The sequence below is a fragment of the Lactuca serriola genome, chromosome 7 (assembly GCF_051521515.1).
Source record: "Lactuca serriola cultivar US96UC23 chromosome 7, Lser_US96UC23_V15, whole genome shotgun sequence".
Classification (NCBI taxonomy): Eukaryota; Viridiplantae; Streptophyta; class Magnoliopsida; order Asterales; family Asteraceae; genus Lactuca; species Lactuca serriola.
The window spans coordinates 142,668,459-142,682,924 of NC_136414.1; positions in this window are offsets into that span (position 1 = coordinate 142,668,459).

Consider the following 14,466-nt stretch of genomic DNA (forward strand, 5'->3'; position numbering starts at 1 on the left):
TCCTGCTAACATTTAGTACAATTTGGAGTCTGTTTGAGTGTTCTGAGCCCAATACACTTAAGGAATAAGTGTTAGGAAGTACCTACTAGAGCCACTGAACAACATACAAGCCTTAATCATCACCGCCATGATTCACAGCCACAACACTTAGAGTTTACGGCCATAAAATCCAAGTAGGCCGTAAACTCACCTCTATATATAAAAGTCTTGGCCATTTCTTCCATTCTTTCCTTCCTTGGCCGATTTTCTTCCATTCTCTCTCAAGTATCATCCAACTTTTATCTTAGATCTTCAAAAGTGTAAGTGTTCTTTCTCTAGTTTGTTGTTAATCCTTCTTAACTAGCTTCATCCTCATGATTCATCCATGTAAATCATGTTTTATTAGATCTTTAAGAAACACCAAGAACACACACTAGTGTTCTTGGCCAAAATCAACCCTTTCAAGCCTCCATATCGTAAGTATTCCTTCATTATACTTCATACCTACTAGGAAGCGTTGAAATACACCATCTAAACATGCTTTCCCCATGAAGATCATGAGTTTATGGCCCAAGATCTCCCTTGGCCGTAAACTCCATATTGATGCATGTTTGGACCTCAAACTCTTCCAATGAGAAAGCCCTAGGCCTTGAACCCTTTATCAATGTTGTAGGACCTCAAACAAAACATCTTGGCAACTTTGACCATGAGTTTATGGCTGTAAACTCCCTTGGCCATAAACCCATGGCTGTAAACTCTTGTTAGTGCCATTCCACTTACCTTTGATGAATCACATGTGATTCAACACTTCATTCCAGGTGTTTCCTAGTCCCGTGAGGTGTTTTTTTGCATTTGGTTGCTTCTAAACACTATATTTATGTCAATATATGCCACTATATGTCAATTAGGACTTGTTAAGTCCCGGGACATCATTCGTGGAACTTCTCACCCTTACACGCAAGTATCCGTTTGAATCACCCACATCAGGTGAGTTCATACCCCGTAATGAATCTTTTAACTGTTTTAAATGCTTTTAGGGGGGGGGGGGGGGAATACAAGTTTATCACAATGAAAACTATGTAAATGTTGTTATAAACATCCTTTCAAAAGATTTCTTATGTCTTTATAAGTTAACAAAACATTTTAGAAACTCTTTTAAAGTTATGTTACTTTATAGTTTATCAAAACACCGCTTTTAAAGTACTATCGTAACTTAGTAGATAAATGAGTCTTTTCAACAATAGTTCAAGTAAACTATAGTAGGTATAGTTTAGAGGTTCAGTTCATACTAGGATACTATAACAGAACGAACATACTAAGATACTATAACAGAAGGAATATACTAAGATACTATATAACAGAACAAACATACTAAGATGATATAGCATGGGACACTACAGGATCTAATTATACCAATGAATCACTAACTCATTGTTCTAAACAAAAGGTGATAGTTAAATTGGGTATACATGATCATATAACATTAATGTGAATTTACACGACTTAGAAATTTGTTTGCGGAAGTCGCATTTGGTCCCCAGAATCTCTTGCATGTATAGCGTATAGTATGGGTACTATCCATCACATCATGACCTTAATAAAACATACATGTTTTAAGGTAATCAGTACATCAGGATGTCATTTCAAAAGACAACTAGGTACTTACATTTTCCCATTACTTTCTTATGGTGACAATTCCACCTGAAAGTTAATGCAAACTATTTTCAAGATAAGATAGTTATAAACTAGGGAATACTTACATCCTTTCAAAGCGACAAACAGAACAGTCGGGTCTAGTACATAGAGTAGAAAAGGGACCATAATGCTAACTTTATGATTCCTTAATGTATACATCAAGGGATATATATAAATAGGATCCGACAGATAATAAGATGTGTGCTTTCGGCTTCATTTCTTGTTCCTTGTTTGGTTGTGGGCTTAGTGCAGATTCACCCAGCCTATTATCTAATCGATTTTAGTTTATATATATATATATATATATATATATATATATATATATATATATGTTCCGTATACATTAAGTCATCATAAGGGGTACCAGGTATGGGTTAAGTCATAGGACACTAATTCAATGCACATTTTTCTGCCTCATTCCATGTTCCTTGTTTGGTTGTGGGCTTAGGGCAGATACACACAATTGATTGTTTGTTTACTCTGAGTTCTATATAACTTGTATCCTTTAGTACTCATAGAAAGGATTGTAGAGTCATTTTTACTTATCTTTCATTAAAGCAGGAAACATAGGATTTTCTGGAGGAACAGGCAAACTTTTCTAAACAGAACTTACAACTTACTACATTTTACTACAACTTTCTATAACATACTCACATCACTAAAATCTTATGAACTTACCAGCTTAATTGTTGATAAACACTTTCAAATAACTTGTATTCTCAGGAGACTAGTAGACAGGTACTCGCGTTGGGAATTCAGAAGGTTGAGCATAATAGCTTTAAGTCGTGTTTTGTTATTTGCTTATGTATTCTGTGTTTTGTGAACCCACACATTGTAAACACTTTCTTTCTAATGAAACGGTTGTTCATTACTTTGATTACTATGATGTATGTCTTGATACAAAACATGACGTCCTATGGCCCCGAACATTTCTGTCGTTCCGGTTTTGGGGTGTGACACCATGCCTCACCAAACAAAGGACGTTCTCTACTTATGGAACATAACCAATAGATTTCTGATTTTTAGGCCTTTTAAAACTTTGGTCCTGAAGCATGGGTCATGCATCCTAGGAACGGGTCATGCCTGCCTCCCGATCCCAACCACTACATTATTTTTGATATTTTAAGTTGCATAACCCAAGCGCGGGCTATGCTTACTCCCTGATGACATTTTTTTTTCATATTTTTCAAAATTTCATGGATTATTACTCTACGTCTGAAGAGCATGACCTGGACACCTAAGCACGGGCGATGCTTTTGTGCCCGTGCTTGTAAAAAAGATATTTCTTTGGGTCATGCTTCTTTCCATATATTCCAGCTGCCTCCAAACATGGGTTGTGCTTCTTGCCATAACCCTTATTTCTTGCCAAGTTAGCTATATAAATACTAGGTGTCATCTCATTTGAAATCTAGACGACCATATGCAGAAATAAATAATTTTTAAAACAATTTTAGGCGATTTTTCTTCGTTTCATCACTTTCTAAAGATCTGAAGACCGTGGATCGTCTATTTCATTTAGTTTAGTAACATTAGTCATTTTGCTTCTCTTTATATTGTTCTAGATATGATTTTAGCCATGTTTGGCTAAAACCCTAGATTTTAGTTCTGCAAAAGATTAGTACTTTTTATGTGATTAATCATCATATTTGACTTTATTGTGTGATTCTATTTAGTTGTTTAAGTTTTGTGTATAATGAATGTTTGATTTTTAGTTGTTATTAGACTGATCGCCTTATTTAGGATTATATCGATCTAGTTAATCAATATCGCAATCCATAATTTTTTGATAAACTCGTAAAAAGTAACAAGTATCAAATTTGTTCCGTGTTGGGATTTATTTCTGATATAAACTAAAATTTCAGATTTTTACGCTTCCGAGCTTGTGATAAGTATTCAATATTTTTGGGACAGATCATAACGCTGCTTTTCTAACTTGATTAAGAGCTTGTTAAATTAGGTTAATAAAAAGTTAGGATTAAATAAAGAGCTTGTTTTGGTTAATTAGCTACATAAAAAAGAGCTTACTAGAGCTTATTAGTAGTTTTCAGTACCAACATAGATAGAACACATTTAAATAACCAGGTGTAGATGGATTGCATTATTAGGAAAGTCGTAGCAGAACTGAATTCTTTTTTATTACCAAGTTTTATTTAGTTTATTACATTTCTATTTCATTTTTAATAAATAATCAAAAATCCTCTTTTTACATTTTCTAATTAATAACTATGTGTGTCTTACGCAAAGATGCATTGACCATTAGTATGTGTCCCCGAGGATTTGACCACGCTTCCATATGCTACCCATTAGTGCAACCAAGCAGTGAAAATATATTTGTTTAAGACGTCCACGACAACATTCTAACAACCTTTACCAGATTAGGGTTTCCTATTATTCGTTTTAAATTTCAGATTTGAAGATTTCTAATATGGATAGTTACCGAACTTAAATTGTTTTAAATTTGGAAAACTACAAAAATTATGTAAATATGATTATTTGAATTTGAGTATTTGTATTATTTAAATAGTTATTTAAATTTTTAATATTATTTATAATAGAGAATTATAAATTTGAATATCACCCCTCTCAATAATTGTTAATTATTAAATTGAGTCGGGGACCAGACAATTTTGTATGGATGATTCACCATCTTTTCATAGATCTGCGTTGACCCCGTCATTGAATTTGAGATGGACATAACCCAAGATTAACATGATATTGATTGTCAATGAATCTCAAAGATCTAGGAATTTCGTTGTAATTGAAATTGGCAAAGAGTTTTGCCTACCTAAATAACTTTATGGTGAGTTTACGACATACCTTTACAGATCATGGAGCCAAATTTGGATCCTATCCTTATTAAACAATTTTATTTCAGTTAATTATTTTCTAAAAATTAGTAAAGAAAACTATAATGGAAATTAATATCAAATGATGTCTATAACCTTATCCGCTAAAGTACCGCTTCAAAACGTTTGAAAAGATTAGTGTGACATCCCCAAATTCATGGTCATTTTAAAATTTTTATTTATGCTTATTTCAAAATCAGAGTATTCATTTTTAAATAATAATGTTACGAAATTTTTTCCCAGTAAAATATGATAAATACATTATGAATGCATTCCCGAAGAAATGTAATTTATTAATTTTAAAACATTGGGATGTCATTGTCAATACAGAAACATAAGCATAAACATACCATACATTCATTTACACTAGTGATTTACATCTCCTTTAATCTCTTAGTGCAATCTGTCTTTGTATCGATACCTATCATACAAATAGACTGAGTGCGTCAGGTTGGGAAATCTGGTGAGTACATACGGATTTTTAATCCCACAATTTTATATCATATATATTTTAGAACTCACAAAATATACAATTTCATGATATATATAAGCAACCTTACCCCACCTTGTCGATCCTCACGACACAATCTATACTCTTGGATCTAAAATTAATCTCTTTAACTAATTCATACTCCCGGATCTAAAATTTACCTCTTTACCTAATCCATATTCTCGGATCTAAAATTTATCTCTTTACCTAATCCATACTCCCGGATCAGGTATGTCTGATCCATACTCCCGGATGGATAACTATCCCCATTCCATATTTTCGGACTAGGGATAATTGACTAAGTCTTAATCCATATTCCCAGATTAATAACAAATAACTTTGTCCTATCGATACTCTCGGACTAAGGACAAGTGACTAAATTTAATCCATACACTCAGATCAATGACAAGTTTTCAAGTTATTCCCTCTATGTATATCTCACTCGTACTCACAAGGAGATACTACCAAATATCTCTTAATTTATTTAGGTCTACTCTATATCCTAAATCATCATATATTTATCAGATATCCTCTTAACACGTATTTCAAGCAAAACCAAATATTTTACACATAAACATATAATTTAATACTTTTATTAAAATCATGTTCATGACAGGGACTATCACTCACATTAGTAGCGTGATTTGATAGATCTAACTAGAAACAGTCAGCGGTTAGTGATCACCGGGCTCCGAACGCGGAACGCCTTCAACAAACGAGAGAGAGGAAAGAAGGTTTGGTATAAGGAGAGAAAGGGTCTCACTTGCTATTTGTAGGCTGTTCTAGCCCATTCACGTCGTGGACTTCATGTTCATGACGTGGCACATGGCTGAACCACTTCGTAGGCTTGTCATCTGCGATTTAGCTTCGAAAGGTGTCTGGATGACAATTTCACGTCGTGAAATACCTAATTTCACGTCGTGAACTTCCATGAGTCATTCCATAGCCTTAGCGCGTGTTTTATAGTCTTGATTAGTGTCTTTGACTAGTTTCACGTCTTGGAATTAATCTTCACGTCGTGGACAAGAGACGACTAAGGTTTTTGCCAAGTGTCATGCCCTTAGACAGCTACATCTTCAAAAGGTCATAACTTTCGCATACGAACTCCATTTTTGACGTTCTTTATATCCACGTGTAGGTGAATACGTACTCTATAACTTTCTTTTAGATTAATAAGGCTAAAAGGTAATTTATCATAAACTCACTCTTTACGATTCCCAGTTCGTGCTAGTTCTGTCGCGAAACTTTGACATGTCATTACTTCTTCGTTATAACTCGGATTTCAGCACTCTTATATGTACAGAACCCTTGCAACATGTACTATAACTTAGTTAATATTATTTATTATCAATAATATTCTATCAAAAATTCATTTTTTGACACTTATTGTCTCTAAATTGACTAGCCCGAATCTGCGGGCGTTACAATGATCTCCCCCTTAGGATGATTATGTCCTGGAATCATCAACAAAATAGGGCTTGTATAATGACTCCAGACGTTATCTATTCTTCCTTGGTAATAACCATAACTTCTATGTTACTTCTAGTGAGGATCTAACTCTTGTACTTCTTAACTACAAACGGTGTTCGATCTTGCACCCGCTCTTTATTTCGCATTGGACTTGCAATCGTAACCTTTTAGTTACAAAATCAATCCTTATTGAAGACTGCTTATTCTTCTTAAAATAATTAAGATGAGTTATTTCCTTTATTTATCGTAACATACCGATGGGTCATGTTCTAATGATCTCTCATCGTATGATGCAACACTTAGAATCAGTTCTTTTAGAGTCAAATTCCATAATGAAATATACCATCATTCATATTCTAATGTTATATAATCACATTCTATCATGTAGCACTTTTAGCTACAAGCTTCTTACTTTAACACTGAGCGCAATACTTCTATTGATCGCTTCGAGTATCTTTTACTTCAATCTTCTAGTTTAAGTCGGATGTTACATGGATATTGGTTTTCTGAACCACATAACATACTTGTCTTAGTCAGACTCGATTTGATATGACCACTAGGGTCAGAATATCAATCATCTTCTTAGTCATTACCGAAACGATGGTAATGATATACTTGAATAAAACAGAATCAAATACTAGTTACTTGATAACCTTGTCATTTTCCTTGATCCAAGTGTGAGTCCTATGCTTCCAGTAGTATAGGCCTCTACTACCATTCACATCTACTCATACTCGTCCCAAGTATTATCTCGCAGTTCTCCAAGTTACCATACAGGAAATTTGTTGATACAAAAAGCGACGCTCTTTAACTTTAAGGATCCACAGTCTTGTTTTGGATGTATCGCAGTTGCAGTGGCTACCGCAATTGAAGTGTGCCGACCGTAGTTAAAGATGAAGAAGTTGGTTTGAAAACCGTAGTGATCCACAATCACTACCTCAGTGAAGATTGATGAAGACCTTTTGTTAACAGACTTAGCGTATTAGCATTACTTTATCTAGTGAAATATTAGTTGTTTATTTCAGTTGTAACTTTATGGGACTCTAAAAATAGAGACTCCATTCTTCATGTAATGTACATCACTTTCACGATCTTTTGAACTTTCATTGAAATACGAAGATCATTCTCTCATATCTCTATCTTATCTAATATCCGAGATCATCTTCATGTTAAACTGATCACACTTACTAACTCGTGTTTGAATGCAAACCTTTTTACGAATCAGTTTGATGTTTACTTTATATAACTTGTTGTCATTTACACTTCCTTTACATTTCTTCAAATAACTATCTAACATTTCTAACTTATTATTGTTGAGCTAACTTGATCCTTTGAGATTAACTTATTCCGCAACTATTATCTTGTACTAACGTTTGTTCAAGTGTTTCTTAAATTTTTTTCTCTCAATAACTGGTATCAGAGCCAAAGTGGTTTCAGTTTAAACAAAACTCTAATTTTGAAAAGCCTTCTATACCACTAAAGCTCATTCTTAATAAAATACAAAAAAATACAAAAAACAAAAGAAATGTTGTACAAGCTTTATCATTGAATGTTTCCAACAGTGTTGGAGGCTCAAACAGAGCACCAATACTTGTTGCAAATTGTTACACCCCAAAACTGGAACGGCGGAAATGTTCTTGGGCAGAGGACGTCATGTACAGTATCACAACAATGCATAATAGTAAACAAGTAACAACATCATCCATTGCATTAATAATACAATTTAATACAAGTGTGTTCTGTGTATAGATTATAAGACACCAAAGACGAATAAGCAAAATAAAGACGAGTCTTGAAAGCTCCGTCTTCCTAAAACCTGGTCATCGGTACATGTCTACTGGTAACTTGAGAATACACGTTGTTTTGAAAGAGTAAATCAGCATAAAAGCTGGTGAGTTCATAAGTATTTTAATGTCATTGTTTGTATGAAAGTGTTTATAAATGTTTGTAAGAGTTTGTAGTAAATGTTTGTATCTCCTAGAAAATCCTATATATTCTACTAAAAAGTAGCCTTTTACCAAGGCCCGAATGTTCTGTATATTGTTTGTTTGTAAAAGTGTGTAACTTTCCCAAGTATGACTATCATTACCAAATTATAGTTTACATTACTGTTTATGTGAGAAGATCACAATGTGAAAGCAGTGGGAAAATAATGATGTACTGTAGTATTGTATACAAGTAACTACCAATGTACTAACTATCTTAAGCCAGTTTGTTAATTAAGGTAAAATGTGAAGAGGTTGTTACCATACTTGATTGACTTGCTAAACACGCAAATCAAAGACGTCGAAATGGTATGACATTCGTCACCCGTAGACCAGCAGGTCCCACTATTGCTAGCAGCAAGGTGTAGGATGGTCAGTCACGTATAGATCTATACACAAACTCACTTTCTCCCTCCAGGAGACTCTGGTTACAAAACGTGACACAACATTAGATTTCCATTCCATGAAGTAGTGGCTCACATTGATGTTATAATGATATAGTGTTTGTATAGTATTCTCTAGTGTATTGTATTTTCTCTCTGTTCTAGTGTATAGTATGTTCTCTTTGTATAGTGTAGTGTATGTTCTCTTAGTTTCTCATCATAGTATGTTCTTTCTGTTTCTCATAATAGTAGGTTTGTATTGACTCATGAATGAATTGACTCTTGTATGTTTCATTGTACTAGTAGCAGTGAGAAGTAACCTCTAAACTATACCTACTATAGTTTACTAGTAATGCTGTTTGAATGACTGAGTATGTTGGTACACCTTTACTACCCAAAGGTGCTGAACTGATGTAATACTTTTATATCTATACATATATATATGTAATATATAACTAGATTTCAAACGACATTTGGACAAACAACCTGATACCCTAAGTCCACAACCAAACAAGGAACAGGAAATAAAGTGAGTTATCAGTCGTAAGTTCCTTAAACCTTACTTATATAACTATATCTATATAGACATGATTTTGACAATATATAAGTTTAAAAGAGTTTAATAAATAGATTTAAACATTTGAATAGATTTAACCATTTGAATGGTAAAAGATGACTTGATGTTGGTTTGCAAAATGTTTTGAAAAGTTTGTTTGATAAAAAAGTTGAAGTATAAGAAAGTCCATTTGTTGGAATAGATTTAAACATTTGAATAGATTTAACCATTTGAATGGTAAAAGATGACTTGATGTCGGTTTGCAAAATGTTTTGAAAAGTTTGTTTGATAAAACAGTTGAAGTATAAGAAAGTCCATTTGTTGGATAGTTATTAATCACATGAGATTGATATAATAACTATAATAGTTCCACTTGTATCCCCCCTATAAAAACAGTTAAAATCATTTAAAAGATAGATTAAGGGGTTTGAACTCACCTGTAGTGAGTGATGCGAATGTAAGATCGATATTGGATGCTAAGTGTCAAATGAAACCTTGAGCACAAACGGATCCTAATAAGCATATAATGATACATATATTTATATAATTAGTGTTTATACAACTAATCATGCGAGAAAACCACTCTAGGAACTAGGAAACACTTAGATTGAAGTGTTAGAATTACCAAGGATTGCATAAAATGGGTTTTAAGGCCACACTAGTGTGTGTACAGCCAAGGGTGTGCGGCCATGGAGTGTACGGACGTACACTCCTTGAAGAACATGTCATAAAGGGTGGTCTAAGGCTATATCTAGCATCCCCTAAGTGTTCTTGACCTTGTGTTGGAGTATATCACGAGTTTAAGGCCAAATATGCACTAAACAAGGGGTGTACGGCTATATGAAGGGTGTACGGCCGTACACTATTTGTGTTCATGCATAATATGATGATTTAAGGCTAGAAAACTAGTGACTCACAAGCCTTACAAGAAGATGGAAGAGGTAGTTACGAATTAAAAGCCTTTAGGGGTGTTTAAGGTCCAAGAACTAGTGTGTGTTCTTGGTGTTTCTTGAAGATCTAACCAAAAGAAGTAATTTCATGGATGAAATCATGGATCTTTACTAGATAGTGTAATGGATCAACAAATCAGGGGAAGTAACATTTACATTTTGAAGATCTAGGTGAAAAATCTGATGATAGTTGAGAGAGAATCGATTTCTTGGCTTGAAGGAGTGAAAAGTGATTGAAAATGGCTAAGTCCCATATATATATATATATATATATATATATATATATATATATATATATATATATATATATATATATATATATGGGACATAGCCATACACTTGGCTGTACGGCCGTACACCCCCTCCTGGCCGTACACTCTCACACACACACACACACACATATATATATATATATATATATATATATATATATATATATATATATATATATATATGAGAGAGTGTACGGCCAGGAGGGGGGTGTACGGCCGTACAGACAAGTGTATGGCCGTACACTCCTCTTGAAGGAGTGTTTGGTCCTTTTGAACAGTGATGAACTTAAGGAACACATTTCTAAACCCTAAATTTGATGGTACTAGGCTTAGAACACTCAAACAGACTCAAAACATTACAAAAAGATAGCAGAAACGAGTCTAACTTTGATTTAACTGAACATAGTACAAGATAGAAATTTCGGGTTGTCACACAAATGAATACCACCATTGGTCTCAAAGGATGGAAGGATATCTTAAGAGGCTCGGAAGAGATGTGTGGAGATCTATCGAAGAAGGGCCCCATTTCCCTGTTCTTACTCCTGTTCAAGCAAATGGTACTCAAGCCAGACTAGGTGGAGGTTCGGCTACAATGAAGGTTCGACTACAATGAATCGACCAACCATAGATGATCTTGACAAAATGGAAAATGATGCCATAGCCTTCTTTGAAATCTCTTGCTGTGTGGGTCCAAATAACTTTGACATCATCATCAACTACAAATCTGCCAAGGAGATTTGGGATGCGCTCAAGAATCTCTATCAAGGATCTGAAAAAGTTCAGGATAAGAAACTCACCACAGCTGTCAATGAGTTTAACAACTTTAAGGATCTTCCTGGTGAAAGTCTTGACGACTCGTTCAAACGATTCAATCTCATCATCACGAAGTTATCAAATACCGGTACAGTTCGAAGCAATCATGAAACAAACCTATAGTTTCTTAATGGCTTAGAAAGACATTGGTCTACCGCAAAGATGATTGTCCAAGGAGGCATAAAGATCCATACATTGTCCTTGTTCAAGTTGTATGGAGAATTTCAGGCACAAGAATCAACTGTTTTGAAAGATTGTGCTAACCTTTGTGGACCACTTGCCCTAATAGCTCAAACCCCACAAGTCAAAACCTCACAGTACTCATATCCCATGGAATCATCTTATCCGCTTTCATATGATAACCCATCGTAGTCATGTGAAGCTGATGTTGAAATGGATGACGAAGAAGAATTTTAAAACGCCATTGCCTTGGTTAGCCAACAATTCAACCGACTACCACCAACATCATTTCGTAAAAATCAGAAGTTTACCAAACCACCTTTCAATCGCAACTTCAATCCGTAGAACAACCACTCACGATATCCCGAAAACCCTCACCATCCACCACAACCACAAAATGCACATCATTCCAAAGAGGCACTACAGTTCAAAAAACCATCAAACTTCGGTACCTCAACTGAAGAGAAAAGTGAAGTCATTATCTGCCACAAGTGCCGTAAATAAAATCACTTTTCCAAATATTGCAAAGAAAATGTGGTTAACGACAAGGCATTCTATCTTAGAATGGCCCAAGAGATGGAAGAAAAAAAAGGCAAGAGCATATGTTGCTCAACTGAAGAAGGATCATCAAGTATGGTCATCCGGAGACGAAGATGAAGATTTTGACAACACCAATGGAAAAAGGAATATTTTCATGGTTGCACCTGCTGAAGAGGATAGATCGACGAAGTTAGAGAGGAATTACTGCTACATGGCGAAAAATGGCACCCTCAACATCGTCGAACAGGTAAAAATCATGATCCATTCTAATAATTTCAGCATGCATGAGTGTGAACCATACTTAGATAGACTTAATGACACGTGAGCTTCCATCCTTTCAGACTACAACAAAGCACTAGATGAAAAGAATATAGCGTCCCAAGAGCTATATCACGTGAGAGGAAGACTTGAGGATAAGAGACTTAAGGTTGTGATGCTAGAAAATGATCTGTTGTTAGAAAAGGATGTTAGGATGTTGCATGAAACTTAGTTAGATATTGCTTAAAATCAAAGGGATTTAGCCCAAAAAGAAATTATAGGTTTGAATAAATTAATAGAAAAGATTTTTAATGAAACTGAAGCAATTGAAAACTTAGTTAACAATGGGACTCTATACAACTCCTATAATTGGGGATGGTCCAATGGGTACTCAACCGATGAGAACTAATCTCCCCGATTCAATGGTGATCGACCGTATGTCCCATCGGATCATGAGTTTCATTACCTAGTCAATAATAAAACGTTTCCCGAAGACATAAGATGCCACTTCAGTAGACTTCATGAATTGAGTAAAAAATGTGTCATCGAGGAAATTCTTCCTCAATCCTCGGACAATCCAAATGATCAATTACCCATCATTGGCACAATTTTTTTCGACTCTCAATCCTCTTCAGATCTAGATGGAGAAATCATTGTGGAAGGACCAGAATCTATTGGAAAATTTCCATCCTTGCCTTCCATAAAGTGTCCAAACAATAAACCATCATTGACATACTTTGCGGTAGTCCAGTCATCCGCACCGCAGACCGTAGTCAAAACTCAGTGGCTATTCAGCCCATTCCTCATGAATTACCAATTGAAAATTTTGAATTTGGCTAATGTTCACAGAGTCCTGAACTCTCTAGTTCGGGTGACTCAAGTCCTCATTTTAAAACTCATTCAAAGGTTTTCAAGAAACCACAATTAAATATTTTTGATTGTGGTTCTCCAAAAACTCAAGCAAAATTGGCTTTCAAAAAAGAACTCAGGACCCAAGGTAAAAAGCGGGATAATGACCTTAAAAACAAAACTTTCAAACAAGCCAAGTTTTTAAATCAAAAGAATTTCGAAAAGCCCATTGCTGCCAAAAATCTTTCAAAAAATATGGCAGATAAAGGATCAAACAAAAAGGAACGTGCAGTGGCAAAAACCTTTTCAAACACTCACTACTAGAAAAACAGCCTTTTTCGACGCTCATTGCGCGTCGTAAAAGGCTCAGACGACGCGCAAATGCGCGTCAAGGAAGGCCCTGTCATAAAGAGAGACGATGTGCTTTTGCGCGTCGTCTATAGATGACGCGCATTTACGATGCTCATTTACGACGCGGAATTACGACGCGCGTTTATGACACGCAATGCGTATCAAGGAAGGCCCTGTCATAAAGGAAGTCGACATGCATTCGCGTGCCGTAACCTTACGACGTGTGTGTTAATGACATGCAATGCGTATCAAGAAAGCCCCTGTCAAGAAAGGCCATGTCATAAATGAAGATTACACACATTTTTGCGTATCATAATTTTAAATGTTAAAAAAAAAAAATATTATTTATAGATTTACTTATTTTCAAATTAAATTTGTATTTAATGTTTCATAACAGAAGATAAAATATCAAATACAAAAAATAGAATCCATTGCATAAATTTAATGTCATACAATTCTATTTCTTACAGTATATAAATTTGCATCTAATCTACTATGTACATCAAATTCCAACTAAGTAAAGTTGCATCTTGCCTTTCATAATTCTTTAGGACTAATGCTCCAAACAGCTGATTATATGGATAAGCAGTTGTACATTGGCTCATCTCACTCAATAATGACTTAGCCAAATTCAACTCCAAGTCTTTACTGCATTTTGTTGATAATGCTGCAAGATTGAAATCAAGTGGCTTCATATTCCTTTCTTCCATCAACTTTACCTGATGCACAAAATACACAGAAACAAAAAAAAAACATGGTAGAGGAAGGGGTAATTTGGGAAAATATGAGGGGTATAATATAATAAGAATGCAAATACTTAATACCACTTTCATGCCATCATTGAAACCT